Here is a 22,550-nt window from a genome sequence, read left to right as displayed (position 1 = left end):
CACACACACACACACACACACACATATATATATATATATACATATATATATATATATATATATATATATATATATATATATATATATATATATATATATATATATATATATGTTCATCCTCCATTATACGTTGCGCTAGACAAGTCTTTATTTTGCCCCGCGTCTCATTCATTAAAGCAAGGCCTGCTTTGGACCGACAGCACCCCTGAACATCCACTACAAAGCATCCAACTCCCTGATTGGTCCCAGCACCATCACTTTAAATTAAATTCGAATTACAGGCACAAGTTCATTTACATTTCATCTTTTATATAATTTAAGCACTACACAAATCATAGCAATGTAGCTGTCTGTACCTGACCACTATGCCGGGGTTCCTCCAACTCATTTGCGTCTTAAAATGACGATGTAAAGAAACCCAGTGGTGCCACATCTACCAAAACGCCAGAAGTCCGTGTAGTACTTAGAAGTGAAGGCGACTGTACTATCACGAACAAAAGTTCATTCCTCCAACCAGCAACTGTGTGAATCTGAAACACCTGAGGATAGAAAAACGAAGCGTCTGAAAGAAGTGCCATTTTCACCCAACAGATGGCGCACAGAAATGTTTACAAGGGGAGGCAGGGAGGTAGGGAGAGGGACGTGCCACGAAAGGAAGTTTGTATCTGGGTGCAGATGACGTAGCTTAATCACCAGATGTTGATATGGTTAAGATTGTGATAACGTAGAGATGGATTACAATAAGAACGATAAATAATGTTCGGTAACAATATATGTATGTGTGGTGGATGTTTTTAGCAGCAACAGTGATCGAATTAAAATTATCATTACCAGCATTATACTCAAATCACACGCTTTAAGTGTTGAAGCATGGGCATTTAATACTTAATAATAATATGCAATTTTTGTGACATTATTTTCTAGGTCTATAAATAGCCAGCGTTCAGACAAAATGTTATACCAAACAATATTTTATCTTGTCCGTTATAAAATATTATATTTTATTCCACACATTATCAACACAGTAAATATCTCTCAGATAAGCAAATACATCGCACACTGTTATGTGTATATCGTCAACAAATGTTGCCCCCCCCCCCAAGTACTCGGTGTGCTGCAGGAATTAGTGGCTGAAATACGCCTACAGTTACACTTGGCAGGTTTCCCTCAGTCTCAGGTCAACATTGTAACAAAAGACGTGTTCATTTTTTTTTTTGTCACTTTATACCCCACTGACGAACTACGTTAATGAGCAATAATGTCACTGCATTTTTTTTCTCTCTTAGTAAACTAGCACTTTCAAGGAGGTTAACTGAAGAAAAATGCATATTATGTCGACTATAGTTATTTTTGTTAACAAGAACCTCAGTTGAGGCAAACCTGTCACCACAATCTTAGCCTTATCCTGACTCGAGTGGTGCGGGTGGCATAGACAGTCCATACATGGTGCAGACACTATCAGCTTCCTAAATGCGTTAACCTGCTGGCACCCAGCGTCTTCAGTATAGGACGGAATTGGGCATTTTCAAATTTTAAGAAAGAAGGGAACCCCGGGGTAAGGACCTATGAGTTTCGCGACTATGAGCCGGAAGGCGGAGGGCAGGACGCCTAGCTCCCTTCCAGGTGAATCCCTCACACAGGAAATCTGGGAGCCAATGGGTTAAACAGATCTAGTAATCATGCACTTACATAAGTTGTTCTCTCCGTTATTATCAGTATGCAAAAATAAAAACTTTATGTCCTCAACTTGTAATAAAGCAAATACCTTGCTTGAAATATATTGTGGGCCTTTAATTGTCTATGATACACATAACTGGTTATTGCATGTCAGGACAACCCATGAACATGTGGTTAACTATCCAGGAGTGATGATCTCCACGTCTCTCATCACTCTCCTGTCTATCTCTTGTAGAAATGTTTCCTTCTGTATTTTTTTAATGATGGGGTCGGGGAGGCTGGGAGGGGCCGTTTCCACGATATTAAATTTTGGTGTATCTGACGAGTGTTAGTATAGCTGTGATATTATTCAAATCCCAATAATCGACCATCCCTCTGACAACCTACTATACCGAACAATAATTCATTTGCTCTATCATATATATTTCAAGTTCATTCCACACATTACCAACATACGTCCCCGCCCCGGAAGGGCTCGAGGACGGGCATTATTTTAACTTGGTTTGTCTGTCTCTGTTAACACCTTGATGCATTAACTACTGGTGCTATTTTGACTAAAATTACAGGGATGATGGACTATGACCTTCTGATCACCTGTTTAAATTTTGGGCTAAACTGGGCCAAGGCCTAGGCTGTAGGGCCAAAAAATGTATAATAACAGGGAGGGGTAAAAATAGTTTTCTCACCTTAACTCCTTTCAATTTCGTCATATCGACATGAAAGCAAAACCTAAAGACACATCTTTCAAATCTTCATCATATAATATGGCTCATTAGATCAGGGGGGTCATCCCTCAGTTAGCGATCATGGGGTCAATGTCAGGTGGGTCGGGCCTAAAATTTCAAATAGGCATAAAATCGTCAATTTTCACCCAATTTACTCCAGATTTGATATGTGACATCTCTGACTAGATATCCTGCTGTGTTTATACGTCAGCACCCAGGGACGGGTTTGCTGTGCCTTGGCACCACTTCTTGTAATGGAATTAATATCACCCTATTATGTGAATATTGCAAACAAACGTGTCCCAAAGCCCACCCTCACCCTGAGTGTGTATTGCAGGAAATGGTGCCCTAAGTACAGATGCAGTCACAATGGCAGGTTTCCGTCAACCACAAGACAGTATAATGGGAGAAATGTCGTTCCCCCGAGCCCAAGCTAGACCCTGTATTGGATCATATAGCCCTGCTAGGTTACAGGAGCGCACTGTCACTCTCAACACGGCAGTCCCGGGCGAGGCTCAAACTCGCAGTCCCCCGATTATGAGCTTGATGCTCTACCACTGAATCACCGTGCCCCCCTCGCAAGACAGTATAAGTAACATGTGGTATACTTTTCTTTTAATCCCACTGATGGGCGACCTGATTGCGGAAATATACTTTTGTTGCTGTAAACTAGCACCTTCAGTGGGATATATTGTAAAACAACGAAAATATGAATACTGACGTTCTTGCCAGCCTCATTCCTTGGTTGGGGAAAACCTACCAATGTAAGCCCACCTTTCGTGCGGGTGGAATGGCCAACCTATACATGGGGCAGACACTAACAATGTGATAGTAATGCATTTACAAAACTTATTCACTCCGTAATATTACTATGTAAAGTAATAGAAAAACGTGAGGTCCACATATTACATAATAACACAAAGTGCTTAGTCCAAGTCTGTTATGGGTCTTAATCTGTTTATGACGCACGTGACTAGGTATCACGTCAGGACCAACCATGTCAGGACTCTATAATAATACAATGCATAATAGATAGGAACCTAAATGTGTAGTCTGAAGGGTGAAGTCAAGCTAGGTGTGGGAAAGGAAATGTTCATTTGCAGATTTCTCGGAGGAATGCCAGACTGCAATGTGTCACCGGAAATGCTACATACACACAGACAAACAGGCTTCTAGAACATTCTCACGTACGTCCAGTACACATGACACAAGCCTATCTATGCAAGAAAGGAGGAATTAGAAAGGTAGAATGGGGAGAGAGACGGGTGAGAGGATGTTGAGAGATAGAGTGAGGCAGTCAGAGAGGCAGCTAGCGGGACTCTACTCCATACTTCACTCGTGTGTGATAGACTTTAGTTAATGTTTTCAAGAAAATAAAATTATAATTAGTCCCATCCTCATCTTTACCTTTTCTGCCACTGCATGACAAAGGGAACTAAGATTATCTACTTACAAACCTACTCATGTATAACTACGGCTCATCCACGGATTTCTTCACCAAGGGGCCAGACATAAACAAATCATTGCTGTGTGTGGCTCATATTCTTGGTTTTTCCACTAGTCCTTGCCTTCCAACACCTTTCTGTTATTGCAGGGAGCAACATAAAGGTCTAGTGCTTACATCACCATTGGTTGTGTTTTTCTGTTTTTTGGACTTAGCCTGTAGTTTGGGGGGAAAATTCGGTTCGGCAGACAGGGCCCCTCTGGTCGGGTTTTCTCATTTTTGCGCATGCGCAGTACGACATGTGTGACGTCATGGACAAGTCATTCCACATCTCCTGGTACCATTGGTCTGTTCTGTCGTGCTGGTGAAGCTGACCCCCTGCTCACCTTGCTACCTGCTCAGGTGTGCAACATGGAGTACTCGGGTCCTGCCACCCTCAAGGACCTTGAAGGTGACGTGGCGCTGAGTGACGAGGATGAAATTACTCAGAGTGACTGGCCACAGCTACCAAAAAGTAGTAGCAGTGTCTTGCTAAACTGAGGAAGTAGCTACGGAACCAGCACTATCTGTACCTGCCGCACCTCACCTCGTTGGCCAGGCATCTTCCTCTGTCAAGCGCCCCGTGCATAACACCTCAGATAGCAACAGTGAGCCTTCATCCCCTGCTACCAAATCCTCCAAGCATCAGATTTCTGATCCTTAGCAGAGGGCAACTGCCCTTGGATCCAATACTCCTCGCCTCCTGCAGCTAGTTCAATCCCCGCAAGTTTCACCGTTGCTTCCTGCCTCTATGCCTCCGGCGCTTGTGCCAAGGGCTGGTTACATCAAGCTTTTATTCAAAGACAACCCAACTGTGGACATCAAACTTCGATGGTTGTCTGAGGTCAACCGTGCTTTTCACCTTGACCGCACCCAAGCAGAGGTCAAGATGTCTGCCATCACTTCCCGTTTTGTCTACATCTCCAGACGTCGCACGGACATCGTAGATAGCATAGCTAAAAGAGAGTTTCTATCCCTTTCTTTGGAGAATCAAGACTCACCTGAGAGGCCCCACAAGTTTCCTACTTGCCTCCTTACACGTTAGTCTGTCTGCATTGATCCCAACTTGGCCAAGGAGCTGCCAGGTATCTACTCAGCCCACGTTTCCACCAAAATGGCACTCCTATCAACCGGCTGGTAGTCACCTGGAACCTTCCTCACCAGCCACCACTAATTGTCACCTTCAGTTTCCTTCCCTGCCTCCCACCTTGTGAGTTTCGCAAGATGAAGGACGAGCAACCATGGTACTTTCAATGCTGGGGCATTGGTCACATCTCCTGGTTTTGCTCTGCGCCAGAACAGTGTGCATGGTGCTCTGGCCAACACGACTCTCGGACATGTCATCACCGACCCCCTCCACCTGCTTCTGATACAGCATCCCAACCCCCCACCTCCAGATACCCTGCACTGGAATGTCCCCGATCTCATCAAGAAGGGGTTAACGTTTGGCCCCATTGCCAAGGGTGAGGCTCCACTAGCGTCACCACCACCACCACCACTCCACTCTGCCGCTCCCCCTGCCTCTGCTGTCGGTTTGGACTCCGATGCAGTCACTGAACTTCGTGATGCTGTTGCCACTCTCAGGACTCAGATTAGCTCACTTATGGCACGTTTCGATGCAACAGAAGTCCGCATAGATGGTTTGGTTTGCATGTAAGCCACACTTGAGACAACATTAAATTCACTGGTTGAATCACAACAAGTCATCATTACGACTGTCACCACCCTTACGGAGAAGCTGGACTCTGCTGTCACTCCCATTGGATGACTGAATGCTCCCCCCAGGGAGTCTTACCCTAGTGGCATGCTGCATAGCACTTCTCATGCTACCACCACTTCCTCATCTGGCCCTCGTAAACGTCATGGCAAAGTTTGGTAACATGACACAACTGCATGTTATCTCTTGGAATGCCTGTGGTGTTACTAACCAGTCTAAACTTACTGATCTCAAAGGATATGTATACAGTCGCCACCCGGATATCATTTTCATTCAGGAATCCTTCATTGGTCATGTACTACTCAGGGTAAGGCACCCACTCTCAATGGTTATGTTTCTTACGTTCATCGAGTTAAGAATGGTCTTGTAGCTTATGTCCACTTCTCCATCCAGCACCGTTTCCTCCAAAGCTCTGTAGACAACGAGACAACCTTCCAGCTTCTTGAGGTCATCATTGGAAGCAGCACAATTCGGTTGTGCAACATGTACTCTGTACCAGGCAGGCTGAATACAGCTGCTCTCCCAGCTCCCACCATCCATGGCATGATATACATGGAGGATTACAATGCCCAATACCCTGCTTTGGGGGACCTTTCTGCCACCGTTAACTGTAACGGGACAAAACTTCTTGAGTATATCTGTTGTAATCTGCTCATCCACTGGGACACCAGTGGGGCCACACACTCTCGAGGAGGCACACTAGATCACCTCCTTACCTCCAGCCTCATGGCATCCTGGGTCAGGTGTTCATCTATCTCTGTGCTCTTCTCTGATCACATTGCTCTCAGCCTTCATTATTCCCTCCCTGCTACACCTTCTCCTGTACACAGATGCACTCGCATTGCAATCCCACCCAAGTACTGCCCTACATACATCTCCTATATGACCAACCTTCTTCCCATGTTCGACCTTCATTGTCCCAAAAAGTTGTATTTATCACTTGTCAGCTCCGTGCATGACTTCTACACCCATTATGTCAGCAGGCCACACATTACACGCCATCATGATGCCTACACCTGGACACTGGATAATCGTAACGCTCAGGCAGCGAGGAAGGCGGTGGAAGACGGTTTTGCCTTTCAAAGACGACCTTCCCCCGAGAGTCTCCATCGGTATCGATTGTCGAGGGATGATTTAGTTGCTCTCCAGCACTGCATTTATACTGATTTGTGGCATAAACTTACCGATAGCATCAACCATCAAATGACTGTTGATTCCATGTGGCGCCTTATCAACAAGGTTGTCAAGAATAAGCCCCCTAATTTCCTCCACCACAGTCTGGCACAGTATGCACAGGATCTTGTAGATGCCTGGTCTGCACAGTCACGAGCATGCACCCTTCCCGTACACATACAGGACGTGCTCTCCGCCCAGAAAAACTTTCGTGCACTCCGTCTCACTACCGCTTTACTGAGGACAGACGATGAGGATGGTGTGGCTATAACTGATGATGAATTGCGATGGGTCCTCGCCAGGGGTAGGGTAATGGCTCCAGATGATGATGGCATAACTTTTTCTGTCCTCTGTGTCCTCCTGAAAGTTCCTGGTAATCCCCTTTTCCAGCTGTTCAACCTTTGCATCCGTCTGGGATACGTGCCACAAGCCTGGACCTGCAGTACAATCGTGCCTATTCCTAAACCTGGCACTGATAAATTCCGACCTGTTTCCCTCATCTCTTGCTTCAGTGAATTACTGGAATGCATCTGCCTTACAAGATCTTGTTTAGGCTGCAGGACAAGCTCTCGCCCTGACTGTATGGCTTTTTACCACAGCAAGGGACACATCACTGCCTCATGGAGCTATACACCCTCCTATCCCCCACCAGTCTATGGCCTTCATTGATTTAAAGAGTGCATTTGATGTCGCCAACAGAGACATTATCCTCGACCAGCTAGTGGATTTTAGAGTTAAGGGAAACCTGCTCCAATGGATACATGGTTACCTGTCTCATAGGTCCTCTTGTGTTCTTTTTAAGGGCGCATACAGCACTCCTAAGGATTTTGAGCTTGGTACTCCATAAGGTAGTGTTCTTAGTCCATTTTTGTTTAATATCCTCATACATCGTCTACTCACCCTCCTTCCTGACATCCCTGGAACCATGATTACTTGCTATGCTGATGACATCTGCATTCACTCAAATTCCCCAGCAGATTTGCAACGTTTCCTTCACTTCCTTCACAAGTCGGCTTCCAAATGCAGACTTATTATCTCTCCAGAAAAGAGTAGAATCTTCACTTCCCGACCAGCAAGAACACTGCCTGTATTCTCTGTTGGGGATTGTGTTATCCCTCTGTGCACACAGTACCTTTATCTGGGAGCGCCTGTACGGATTTCTCCCTCCATTCCTGCAAGACAACGCGTGCATCCGATTGTTCAGGATCTGCTGACCTGGCTACAGCGGCACCTAAAACCTCACAAGTGGCTCACTAATTATGCTGCTAGAGTGTCTATTCCTGTAGCACAAACCATATACAAAGCATTCATTCGATCAGTTGTTGATTATCTCTCCCCTGCTCTTTGTCAACTTTCCAGAACAGCCTTACAACCTCTTGAGAAGTTCCAAAACGCAGTAATGAGACTCATCCTGGGCTGCCCTGGCTCAACCAGAACTGTCAGCATGCAACTTGAACTCAGCCTTCTACCACTTGTTGAGAGAATATGCTCCGTGGTCACATACTTCAGCGTTAAGTGCCTGCATTATCCTCACCTTTCTCCCCACTACTCTCACATCATTTGGACTTCCCTTGATCCTACTGCACCAATGCCTCTGCTTCGCAGTGGTGGTCGCACACTAGTTCATATTGTTTGTTCAAACGTACGATGGCTAAACATCAATGTACCGGTGCTTGCTGAGGAGGTGGACTACGGCATTCCACCTTGGGAGACCCCTGTGCCTACTATTTCATACACTCCGGGCTCCAAGACTGACCTGCCTCAGCTTCAGAAACAGCTAGCTTTGGAGACCATCGCCAGGCTGTCATCTTCCCTCCCTTCGGCCCACCGTATCTACACTGATGGCTCCCTGCAGGAGGATGGCAATGCTGGCTGTGCTGTCTTCTCCCCAAGTCTGAACCCACCTCTAGGGGGCTGGGTAGACCATCAACTGCCAACCTTGTCGAGCTCTACGTATTGCGAACTACATGGACTCCTGGATGCAGTTATTTTATTAGTATGGACGAACAACAGCGGCTTGATCATCTGTGACTCACAGCCGGCCCTCCAAATCCTCTCCTCTCCCAGGCCTGCATATCAGTACCTCGTTACACAGATACTCCGTCAATTGGCCACTGCCCACGATCGTTCGCTGGTGGTGCACTATCTGTGGATTCCCTCTCATATTGGTCTCACAGCCAACAACACCTCTGACCTTGCAAGGATTGCCTGTAGACTGGATCCGCCTGCTGTGAATGCTACTAATGCCTCCCCCATTTGCTACAAGCAGCTAGTATGCAGAGCATCCTGCTCCCCTATTCTCTCACCGTAGAAATGCTGAGAGGGCTCACAGTGCGTCCATCCAACATTATGACCACTTTCTCTCTCGTTCCCATAGATATCGTCGCAGTAGTCTTATGGTTCGTTGTCATAACATGGTGTGTGCCCGCCTCAGACTGGGCTACTGACCTGTGTGGCAGGTGGCTGTGGCAGGCAACGCACCTCATTTCTCCTCCCGTAAGCTGTGTGACACACCCAATGCCAACACCCAACCATTATTGCCTGCAATGTCCACTTGTCTCTGATTTAATACCACACGGACTCACATTAGTGGACACTTGTAACATTTGTTGGAAGATGATAACCTAGATGTTATTCTCATGCGTCATCCGCACTTTGGTGGGTGTTAATTTGTTATAGCTCGATAGCTTGTCCTGTGTGGCACGAGTTCCCCTGTACTCACCTCACATATGGCCGCATGGCATTTAGGCGTAATAAATTAGCCAAATCAAATCAACGGCTCGTCCATGAGTACAGTATATGCATACATGTTCTACAAAACCAACTACAAGCAGGTAAGAAGTAACTATACCCATAGACAGATGGTGAACTATCCAGGAGTGCTGGTCTCCCCGTCCCTCACTGACCTCCTTCATTCTTCCTACCTCCCCTGTCTTGTTATGCCTTGTAAAAAATGTTTGCATGTGTATTTGTGCAAGTCAGTTGCTCATATACTTCGTATTGCAAAGTATATTGCTGTATGGGCCTCTCCCAGGCACCGTGTGAGGCCTGTGCAACCAGTTCGTGGCCTGGACGGTAATGAACAATACCTCCTGGGAATGACCTAAGTGTTTTAGACATCCAGCCAACATGTATAAAACCTGTCATGTCTGTTGCATTTTTAATTTTTTTCCTGTGAACTTGGTATTTCATCATCACAATGCCAATCGTTTTGTTAACATTTGGTGATTAAGCTACAATCCCCATCCCCATACAAACTTGCAATCCCAACCTCCCTGACCCCATCATAAATACAGAAGGAAACATTTCTACAAGAGACAGACTGACAAGAGAGTGATGAGAAACGTGAAGATCATCACTCCTGGATAGTTAACCACCTGCTTATGGGTGGTCCTGCCATGCAATAACCAGTTACATTTTATCATGGACAATTTAAGACCCACAGTATACTTCTAGTAAGGTATTTGTATTATTATGTAAGCTGTGGATATCACATTTTTACTTTTGCATACTGATAATAACAGAGTGAACAACCTTGTGTAACTGCATGATTACTAGACCTACTTAACGCATCTAGGAAGCTGATAGTGTCGGCACCTTGTATGGACTGTCTATGCCACCCACACCAGTCGAGTCAGGATAAGGCTAAGGTTATGCTGACAGGTTTGCCTCAACTAAGGTTCTTGTTAACAATAACTATAGTCGACATAATATGCCTTTTTCTACAGCTTACCTCACTGAAGGTGCTAGCTTACTAAGAGAGAAAAAAAATGCAGTAACATTATTGCTCATTAAAGTAGTTCGTCAGTGGGGTATAAAGTGAAAACAATTAAAAAAAGGAACACGTCTTTTGTTACTATGTTGACCTGAGACTGAGGGAAACCTGCCAAGTGTAACTGTAGGCGTATTTCAGCCACTAATTCCTGCAGCACACCGAGTACTTGGGGGGGGGGGAACATTTGTGGACGATATACACATAACAGTGTGCGATGTATTTGCTTATCTGAGAGATATTTAACGTGTTGATAATGTGTGGAATAAAATATAATATTTTATAACGGACAAGATAAAATATTGTTTGTTATAACAGGTTGTCTGAATGTTGGCTGTTTATAGAACTAGAAAATAATGTCACAAAAAAATGCATATTAGTAATAAGTTTTAAATGCCCATGCTTCATCACTTAAAACGTGTGATTTCAGTATAATGCTGGTAATCATAATTTTAACTTGATCACTGTTGCTGCTACAACATCCACCACACATACATATATTGTTACCGAACATTCTTTATCGTTCTTATTGTAATCCATCTCTACGGTATCACAATCGTAACCATATCAACATCTTGTGATTAAGCTACGTCATCTGCACCCAGATACAAACTTCCTTTCGTGGCACGTCCCTCTCATAATCTCCCTGCTCCCCCCCCTCACAAACATTACTGTGCGCCATCTGTTGGGTGAAAATGGCACTTCTTTCAGAAGCTTCGTTTTTCTATCCGCAGGTGTTTCGAATTCACACAGTTGCTGGTTGGGGGAACGAACTTTTGTTTTAATAGTACATGCAGTACTTAGGTTTTATGCTTAACAGTCTTTATAATGTCAAGAATAAGAGAATCTTACATAATTATCATTATATAATGAACTGGTCCCAATTTTGTCATTACTTACTATAATATTAGCAGCACTTATATACGATGGATAATTTTGCCCTTCACTGTTATGGAAATGTTGATTTATTATTAAAGTTGGACAGTTCTTGTATACTGTTTTGTTATGTGCTTTGTAATTTGGTTATTTGCTGTTACTACTGTAATGCTCAGAAATTTAGTCACAGTGTAACGCCAATTTTTTCTTATAGTGTAACGCTGAGAATTTTAGCGATTATGGAGAATGGGGTAGCATGATCTTATTTGAGAATCTTAGAGATTAAGAGAAATAGGATAGCTTAATCTTATTTGAGGATTTATGGGAAATGATGTAGTGTGATCTTTAGGAGAGTGCGTGAGCCGTTAGATATAAGCACACTTTGTGGGCCACTCAGTCTTGTCTGTACCACTCCTAAAAGGATAGCAAAACTCGAACTCGAATTAACCTAAGATTTACTAAGCATTAAGAACTGAGACAGATTACTCTTCAAACTGTGAATGAACCCAAACAAAATATTAATGAAGATCTACTTCACTAGAAATATGAAACTTTCCAAGCTAAATTAATATTGAAAGAATACTGATACACATAGATATATTAATCCCGTGGTCACAGTTGGACTCTCAGGAAGATTAAAAGAATAGTGATACACATGGGTATATTAATCCCTTAGTCACAGTTGGACTCTCGGGAAGATTCATAGAATACTGATACACATGGGTATAATCCCGTGGTCACAGTTGGACTCTCGGGAAGATTCAAAGAATACTGATACACATGGATATATTAATCCCGTGGTCACAGTTGGACTCTCGGGAAGATTCAAAGAATACTGCCAAGATACTCTTTTAAGATTAAAATCGAATAACTCAAGAATCATATGCGGTAATGTTAAAGTAATTATCTGAACAGTGATCAAATGAACTGTAATCAAAATGGACCAGCCGATATATTCGTTACTTAGGCTACATGAGTTTAAGAGAAGGGGGAGGTGTGATCAAGTGTGATGCGTTTGGCAGTGGCTTGAACGGACGATCTCTGTAACGATGAAGAGGAGCGGCAGTCTGATTACTCAGTACAAGTGAGTTCAGGGGAAATATCACTAATGTAACTCACGAATATGAGGATTTATTACATGAGGGAGAAAGGGGGGGGTTGGATGAGAGTTCAACACTAACCTGTAACGGTGAAGAGGAGAGGCGGTCTGGCGGTTGTCGGTGCCCCAAGCCTTTTTATGTTCAAAACAGTGTTCAGGAATCGGCTAAAACTTTAACTGATTACTTCGTAATATTTTGTTTCTACTAGATCTCAAAGAATACGAGATATTCGTTTGCACTCAGCATATGTAGATAAATGACTCACGATATTTAAAATTTTTGTAACAAGTGTACAGGAACTTTAACCCCTCCTGTCCAGCAGATGTTGTTGCGAGCGCTCCCCACAGCCGGGCATTCCCGACAGTAATCGGCAAAATCGTCTATCTTTAAACCTTCTTATCTCTGTTAATACTTAACCAATTGCAACAAATAAGGTTTCATATTACTCAATAATCCTTCGACTTCAAGTTGACGGCATTAGATGGTCCGTGAAGAGCAATAAGGAAAGTGAGTGAGTGGGGAATGAGGGCAATTTTTGGTGTTTTTTTGGCCGGTGTCCATATGCTTGTTGGAGGTTCGATGACACAACAAAGGCTTACACTAGCCCACCACACTGATATCACTTCGATGACATTTCCAGGACACCAAAATACACTACAAACACTGTTTCCGTGAATATTTTTCCATAATCGGTCATACTGGGTGAATGAAGGCCGGTCACAGTAGCAACGACCTTGAACTCAAGCTGCTCGTCTTCCTCATTACAGACAGACAGACAGACACACTCTCTCTCTCTCTCTCTCTCTCTCTCTCTCTCTCTCACACACACACACACACACACACACACACACGCACGGAAGTGTATGTTTGGCTAGGATTGTTGCTCAATTCTGGCATTGGTGATCGAGTAGAAGTCTGGGTATTGCAACTCCTAGAAATAATACTATTACTACTAGTAGTAAAAGTACAATTACCACTTCAACAACTACTACTAATGCCACAACTATCACTACTATAAGTACTACTACCACTACCACAACTACTACTGTTACAACTACCACATCTACTCCTATTACTACCACACCTACAACACATACTACCACTACTACTACTACTACTACAAGTACTACTGCAAAAAGAAAAATAAATAAATAAATGTGAACCAATTACCGGTAGTCATTTATGTACTGCCCACAAACGGAAATACTTACCACTGTGACTTTCTCTTTCCTTTGAGTTATAATTTTTCATCATAAATATGTATAAACAAATGTTTTCTAAATAAAATAAGGCTGCGAGTTTATCATGAAACATACTTTCCACCTCCATTATTCACATAAATATATGCAAAGCAGTAAAATCATATTTTCTATTTCAACAAAAAACAACATACCGGTATGTACAAAACTAACTTATTTATAATATCGAGACTCCTACCACTCGGTCTTTGTGCGGAAATCAAAGAAACAGTACACAGTGAAACCTCACATTCAGCACACCACCACTTCGTCATAAGGTGTTGCTGTGGTCGGCGCGATGAATTGGCGCAAACATAGCAATGCTGGAAGGCTTCTTGGCCTGCAGGTGTGCGAGGTAATATTTCCATAAAATGCCTCCTGAGGTTGTTCCTGCACTGCAGGCGGCCAGGCAGTTGCTGTACACTGTGCCTACGTTTCACAGAAGGATTGACCTGTCCATACCTCTCCAGAAGGCCGTAAACCACATCCTTCTCGAACTGTGTGAGGGATGTGCTGGTCTGTGTAACATCCTTGTACAGAATGAAGGCATTCAGCACGCAGTTGTCCAGTACATGTAGGAATGCCTTCATATACCACTTACAGCACCTTCTCAGACAGTCGATTGTGCCGATCTGCATATCTGATTCATCGACGAGTGGCATGTGCACGTTATAGTCCAGAACAGCATCAGGCTTGATGACTGGCTGCCTAGTTCTTCTATTGACATTGCCTGTGTCAATCAACTTACCCTCATGGATCATGGAGAGGACATTCACCTTTCTCTTACCATGCCAGTGAATTGCCAGGAGTTTCCCTGATTGCAAGGTCCTGCACTCCCCCTTCACTGTGCCTCTGGGAAAGGATGGCCAATGCTTCCTCTTTGCAAGGACAGTGCCACATGATCCAATTTGGTGCTCTTGCAAGTACTTTGCAAGACTTGGTGCCGTGTAATAATTATCAGTGTAAAGGATATGGTTGCCACCGAAGTACCTGTCCATTAGTTTCTTGACCACAGAGCCAGAGAAACCATGGGGATCGTCCTGCGACAACACTGCATCACTCGCTGTATACACAATGCAATCAAGCACATACCCAGTCTTGCAATCACATAAGACAACTTTATTCTAAAATTATGTCTCTTAGATGGAATGTACTGAATGAAGGCAAGACGTCCTCTGAACAAAACAAGCGACTCCTTGATAACAACCTTCTGAAATGGCCTGAAAAATTATCAAAATTTCTCCTTCATCATCTCTAGAATTGAGTAAATTTTCCACAGCCTATGGTTCAGATGTGGGCCCACATTGGTGGAAAAATGTAAATACCTCAAGATGTCAAGATATCGGTCACGTGGCATGTACTTACCGAATACCGGCGTTGCAGCAATATCGTCCACAAGCCAAAGATCATATCTGTTATGTTTCCTAAGATGAGGCATCAACATCGTCAATGCCAGCCAAACATACATTTTCCTAACACTCATTGCAGTCCATTCCTTCATTTTTGCACTCTCTCTCAAGTGCAAGGTTTCAGCCCAGTTGCAGCAGAAATCCCTGACACTGTTTGCTTCTTTCACAATGGACTCCATCACTGCTGTTGTGAAGGAAGAAGTCCACTGCAGAAGAAGCTCTGTTGCAGGGAAATTCTGGCTGCACACCTGCATTTGTGTCATCAAACACAGGTATTTCAAGCTGAAACCCAGTTCCTTCCTCCCACACAAAGGTTTCAAACCTACCAGTCCATGGTTCCTGCCTTGCCTGCCATGCACGTGACCTGCCCCATGCCCTGCCACGGCTCCTAGCAAGACGGCGTGGTGGCAATTCTGCTGACTCACCACTAGATGAGGCAGGTGATGATGCTGGTGACAGTGATCGTGGTGGTGATGGTATTGGTGAAAGGCGTCGGCGGGCACATGCCTGCCAGCGTGCACCTGCACCAACATAACCAGATAGGCCAGGTTGTAGTGAAGTGGCACGTGGTGAGGCAGGCCAGTGTGGCGCACCACGTGTTGAGGCAGGCTGGCTTGGTGAGGCACGTGGTGAAGCCCGTAGTGATGCAGGCCGGTGTGGTGAGGCATGTGGTGAGGCCTGAAGTGAGGCAGGTCGACGTGGTGATGCACATGGTGAGGCCTGAAGTGAGGGAAGTGGGTGTGGTGATGCACGTGGTGAGGCAGGTTGGCGTGTAGAGGCACTTGGTGAGGCCTAGTGATGCAGGTCTACGTGGTGATACATAAAGTGATGCAGGCAGTGTGAGCGAACAAGGTGGTGATGGTGTATGGGTGGAAAATTCCACCCTATGCCACTCTCGTGCCCGGCGGCTCAGCCTGCGGCGTTTTCTCCTCCCGCCAGCCTCCTCGCTTCCTTCACTCTCTACCTCCCCTGCCACTGTGCGAGTGTGCGTATATCACCCTCTGCAGGATCATCAACTACATCTGATCCTTCATCACCAGAAAAGGCTGATGATCTTGCAGACGAATAATATCACTGTACAGTGGAGAATTCACGGTCACTCTCCTCCTCTGATGCGTGTTTTTCCATACTCAACGTGGCTAAATCTGGCTCTTCAGAGAAGGAGTCACTTTCCTCACTCACAACTGGCGATAATGGTACATCTAACTCCCTCCCTATTGCACTATCACTTAGGCCTTTCCTCTGAGGGCCTTTGGACTTCACAGGAGTGGAAGTCAGTGGGCGCGGGTGGGCGGCCGAGGGTCGGGACATGGGAATATCTATATGCATAGGCCTATCCATCACATAGGTATGCAGGCAACTGGAGTGTGACTGGGATGCATGTGGGGGGTTGCCAGAGGGTGCAGATGGTGAAAATAATCAGCTGAGTATTCAAACAATATTGCGAATTACTAGATCATGTATACATGACCCCCAGATGATCCTAGGAGGACATGTATACATGTCACCTGGACAGGATGGGTTAATCATAATGAAGCCAAATCAATTAGGAATCAGAACAATTTTATTACCATGCACTCTTTATGTGCCTACGTGACTGTAAACACGACTCAATAACATGAATTTTGCACTTGACAAATGAGTATTATCTTACTTCAGACATTCTCAATTCACCACTGCATAGTTCAAAAGGGGAACACTGTTAACACTGACATAAATTTCAAGATCAGAATACGAAGGTTGACATTCATGATTTTTAATCTCTACTAAACTTCCGCGATTATACGTCTTTGCTGGAAAACGGCTGGTTCATTATGTATAAACATTAGTCATATTCGCATCAATGCTAGACCTAGTACTGTCAATATCAGGATCATGTTTACATTATGAATATCAACTAAGACTAAATTTTAATATAAGATTTCACTGCTAAATGAACTGTACAGACTATATTTATAACCTTACCTAAACTTAAGATTACACTTACAATTCTAGCTTATACTAACTTACACAAACTTAAAATTATGGCACTACACAGGTCCTTCCTCTGAAAAAAAAAAAAATTAAACATCTGAAGTCAACATTCAAATCATTCATTGACACTTCCTAGGGACGTGTGTGCAGACGGGACAGAATTATCAAATTTGACTGTGAACCTCTCTATGAAAAAAGATTTCCCTGACTCTTCCTCCAGTAAGTGACACCTGTCGGTCCACAAGAAAAATTGTGTACCCCAGTGGGTCTCTTCTCTTTCACTATAAATGCTGAAAATTCAGTGAAGAGATGTGCCCCAGCCAACCTCTTGCAAGAGTGGCAACATGGTCGTCTCACCCAGACTGACACATACTCTTGCTGCCAGGATCATCTCAGGGGCGCTTCCCATTCATACAACTTTCAAACTTATTGCATTCACACTCTCTTCCATTCATTCTTACACTTCCAGCTCTCCACCTAGCAATTGACGAGTGCCTGTCAGGTCCTGAAGTCACAGAGTCACCCTAGACCATGTTAGCTGTAACTTGAGGATGTAGGTGTACACTGCCCCTCGAATTAAGGCAACCTTCCCACTGAGCTGGGCTGCACCAAATACTCCAAACTCCTATGAACTCTATACACAAGATGAAACTCTCTGAGCTCTGTCACAGTCAATAGTCAGACAGTCCAACTCGCACACATTTCCCTATCCATCTCTTAACTTCTATCTATCTATCTATCTATAGCCCGACGCCCTAATCCCGCAAAGGGTGGCCGCTGACAAAACGCCTCCAAGTTGCTCTGTCACCCACCATTTGACTACCCTCCCCCCAACTCACCCCCCCCTCTCTCATATACCTCTCAACTCCATCCCTCCACCTCATCCTCGGTCTACCTCTCCCTCTCCCTCCCTCCACCTCACCCACATACACCCTCTTGGTCAGTCTTTCATTCTCCATTCTCTTCACATGTCCAAACCATCTCAGTGTATTTCTCCTAATCTTCTCAACCACATCCACATCCACCCCACATCGTTCCTTCACTTCTTCATTCGTCAACCTCTCCCTCCACGTCACTCCACATGCTCCTCTCAAGTAACTCATTTCCACTGCTCTCACTCTTGACTTGTTCCCCTCTTGCAAGGTCCATGCCTCGCTTCCATACGTCAGGGTAGGGATCACAATACTATCATGCAGTGACTTCTTAACGTCCATACTCACCTCCCTATTTCTCATCACTGCTTTCAGTGTACCAACGACCATCCTTCCCTGCTGTACCCTTTCACGCACTTCATCCCCCAAAGTTCCATCCTTACTCATCACACTACCCAAGTACTTGAATGCACTCACATTCTCCATATCCTCACCATCCAACCTCACTGCACACTCTGTGACTTCATTCCTCTCAACACCATAACTTTACTTTTGTTTACATTAACTTTCAGATTCCTCCTCCTACACACTGTCCCAAATTCATTCACCAAATCTTGCAACTCCCATTCATCTTCACTCAAAAGTACTGTATCATCAGCAAACAGCAACACCAGAAGCTTCCAAATCTCACCCTCATTCATTAGAGCCACCCCCACATCCACTGCCCTACCCTGCACCTCCTTTACAACCCCATCCATGTATGTATTAAACAACCATGGAGACATCACACAACCCTGTTTCAGTCCCACATTGAGATCAAAGAACTCACTCAGCTCATCATCCACTCGCTTAATACTGCAAAAACCAGCTTTGACACATCTTCAATATGTTTCCGGGGGAGGGCGTCTTTCATGAGGCGGTAATTGTTCGTCAATCAGATCAGGTTCAAAGACCTCTTTCAGGGGTTCAAAGAGCCACTCTTCACCTCCATAATGGGGCTTCACTTGTCCTGTGGCTCTTTGTATCCTTTTCCCCATGAACACATTTTCTACCACGTACACTTCTGTGGGGAGAACTAGCGCAGTATCTCGAAGATGGTAGAGTTCCTGCCAAAAGACTACCCAAAACCACCTTAGATCAGTTTGCCTTAATAAACGAAGTGTTATATTTTGTGCGGGAGAAGACAGATGATTTACAGCCTCATAGTCCCTCATGCCTTAGTTGTATAGGCCCTTCAACATAATCAAGACATACATCTACTACTATCCAGCTTATTTACAAGTACAATAGGTGACAGCCAGGCTGCGGTAGACCATTCTATGATTTCTCTGTCCTCCATATCTTTTAGCATGTTCACAATGATCTGTTTCGCTTGTTCGGGATAGCAGTACATGGGTCCATGACTGGGCAGAGGATCAGCTACTTTAATATGAGCAGGAGGGCCATTGATGAGTCCTAACTCACTTTTGTCACGAATAAACAGGGGTCATGCTTAAGAATTAACTGATTTAAGTCTTCTTGCTGGGCACTAGTGAGATGTTGCCAATTTATCCCACTTTGTCTGACTTGATCATTTTCTGGGAGTATGTCATTGTGAATTTTAGTGACATTAACCCTACCAGGAGGTGGATTATCAATTCTCTCGTACAATCCAATAATTGTGCCCTTACAATATACCTACTTCTTAATCGCATTAATGAGAGGGAAGTAGGTTGAATTCTCAGAACTGACTTTGACCAAATAGGGGTGACTGTTATGACTGACCCTAGGTTGAGGATAAATGAAAAGGTTAATGCCTGGGTCTTCTCTTACAGGGATGGACATAAACTTGGAATGATATGGATCTACTTTCATGGTGGTATGAAGATTGATTTGCGAGAAATGTTGTGATGGGTTGGAGAGTTCGACTGGGTCAGCCTGCACTCTTTCGACTTCGTTCCTTTGTCGGCGAATATGATTCACAGCATAAAGGGCACCTCCCCATATCATGACTCTCCTTACTCCATCGCACATGAGAGGAGTTTGACCTAGTACATCGCAACTTAGGAGAGATCCGTATTATTATAAGAATTTGGCACTACCAGGAACCATTGTTTATGGATCTTCTCATCTCCAACTCTGATTTCTGCCTGCAACTTTCCTAAAATTCTCAAAGAGGTGCCTTCAATTCCATGCAAATGAGGCGGGTTTTGCCCTGTGTTTACTTCTCCCCTGATTTGCTTGACAGCTGATTCCTTAATTAGAAAGTAGCTACTCCTGGTATCAACTATGGCTACTACTATCTTTCCATTAATCACAACACTAGTGGAGGGGGATGTATAACCATCGGTTAGTCATAATTTCTGGGGTTGATCTGTCAGGACTCCATATAATAAATACAAATCATAATAGAAAGCATGATGTATAGATAGATAGATAGATAGACAGAGCACAAGACAAGGTGTGGGAACGGGAAATTACCTTGCAACTCTTTAAGTGAAGGAATGCTGATATGCACACGAACAGCGTCTCGTGACCATACACACACATACATACACACCGGCTTCTAGAAACTTCACATCAGTATATTCCACGTGACACGACCCCTGCTAAAATAGGAATTTAGGAAGCAGAGCTCAGAAGGAGGTTAGCCTTAGAATCGGCAGGTAGTGGAGATAGTGAATAAGAAGAGGGGTCCAACTAGGCTTAGTATATTAAGTCCCTGTATAAGACATACGCTGCTCAACTTAGACTTTCTCTGAAGATAATAAATCAAGATCAACTCCCTGTATTCATCTCTCCTCCTGCTCTTCAATTAACTCAAGACTCACCTATTACAAGAATTAAGAGTTACATATATAAAAATGTTGGCTACAAAGCTTTAACATTAAATGGTGGCAGTAACGAATGAGCCTATGAGCCTACAAGTCTACGAGCCTATGAGTCTACAAGCATACAGTAGCAACGACGAGTTACGAGTGAGGATCAACAAGCTCTACGATTAACTACAAATAACAAGTCTATAAGACAACTCTATAATCTTCACGCAACTTCAAGCAGCAGCAAGAAGAATAAAAAACAAAGCAAGTAAAGGAAAATAAGGACCAGAGCAACAAGCACAAAAAACCCCAACTCTCTCTCCCTCCTACCTCAATGGCTGATGCAGAGGTCAAGACATACAGCAAAACACCAGAGCCACATTTATAACGCATCTTACTCACCTTTCCTCACCCAGGTTACTCATCGCTACTCAGTTACTCACCACAGCTATCAGTGTGGGAAGCCGACATCACCATGTGTATCTGCTGAGACGACTTCACCATGCATGTTTGCTGAGACAACGCCACGCCAATCAACGTGTGACTGACACCAGGCACTTCTCATCCACTACTCATTACTCATTACTCACATAGCTTCTACTCATACTCATTTATTTCCACAGTATTGAGTTGGAAATTCGACATTCTATGATGAGGTTCGCCTGTGACTACAGCTGTTAACCACTACATTCACCAGGCCATGGAATTTCCTGAGTAATATCGTCCATCAACACAGCCCTAGAATTATCGAGAGAGGATCTTCATTCAACCCTGCATTTATCTTCCGAGATCAACAGTTGCTTCGACACGTCTCTCCGATCTGTATCAAGTGGGTGTAATTATACTTATTTCTTCTCAGTGCTAAAATTAGGTATATTCAACTCCTTTACTTATTTTTATATATACACTTATACACTCACTATCTATCATTTATTACAACTCATTTACTCATCTATTTAGTAAGAACATAAACAAAAGATGTATTTCATAACACCATACCAACATGAATTCTTTTTAGCTAAGTGATATAACAGGGATATTTTCGCCCCCACTCATGTTAATACCAGATAATACAAAATTAGTGCCCGCTGCGGATACACAATTAGGAGAGCACCAAGGCAACACACCCATTGTACAAAATTCACCACAAACTAATAATCAAGAAACAAATACGTCAGTTCTAGATGATGAGTGGCAAACCCCCTGTGAGGTAGCAAGTGAGGACTTTTGTCTCTGACTTGCATACCTATGAAAATATACTTAACAGGGTTCATCGCTCAGGCAAATTCTATTCCACTATTCCCTCACACAACGATAAACAAGTCCAAGTTAAATTAACAGAGCAACAAAAATGAACACCACAGATCAAGCTATTTGTATATCATGGAGATAAAACTGTCCCAAAATTCTCTGGCACAGAGAAAGATCGTATTGACGTCATTTCATTGGTCAATCGGTGTGAACAGATCTACATCAAGAGACATATTAAAGATGAACAAGAGAAAATTGCTATTTTTTCCTCTTGCATTAGCCAGGAAAGATGTCTGGCAAGTGACTTACTAAGGTCAGATAAGCTTCTCAAGGCTAAGACATATGATGAATTTAAAACTGAATATTTTAAGAAATTTTCTGGAGGTATGAACTTCTTGCCAGGTATAATCCCAGAAATACATAAGATTGTAGACCTTGTAAGGGAGCACACTACAAATCATGTGCTCAGTGAAATAACTGCTGAT

The sequence above is a fragment of the Coenobita brevimanus genome, chromosome 99 (assembly GCF_032717465.1).
Source record: "Coenobita brevimanus isolate Jiangsu-jjx chromosome 99, ASM3271746v2, whole genome shotgun sequence".
In the NCBI taxonomy this organism is placed as follows: domain Eukaryota; kingdom Metazoa; phylum Arthropoda; class Malacostraca; order Decapoda; family Coenobitidae; genus Coenobita; species Coenobita brevimanus.
The sequence above is the reverse complement of the archived record's forward strand: the minus strand, read 5'-3'. Positions refer to the sequence as shown.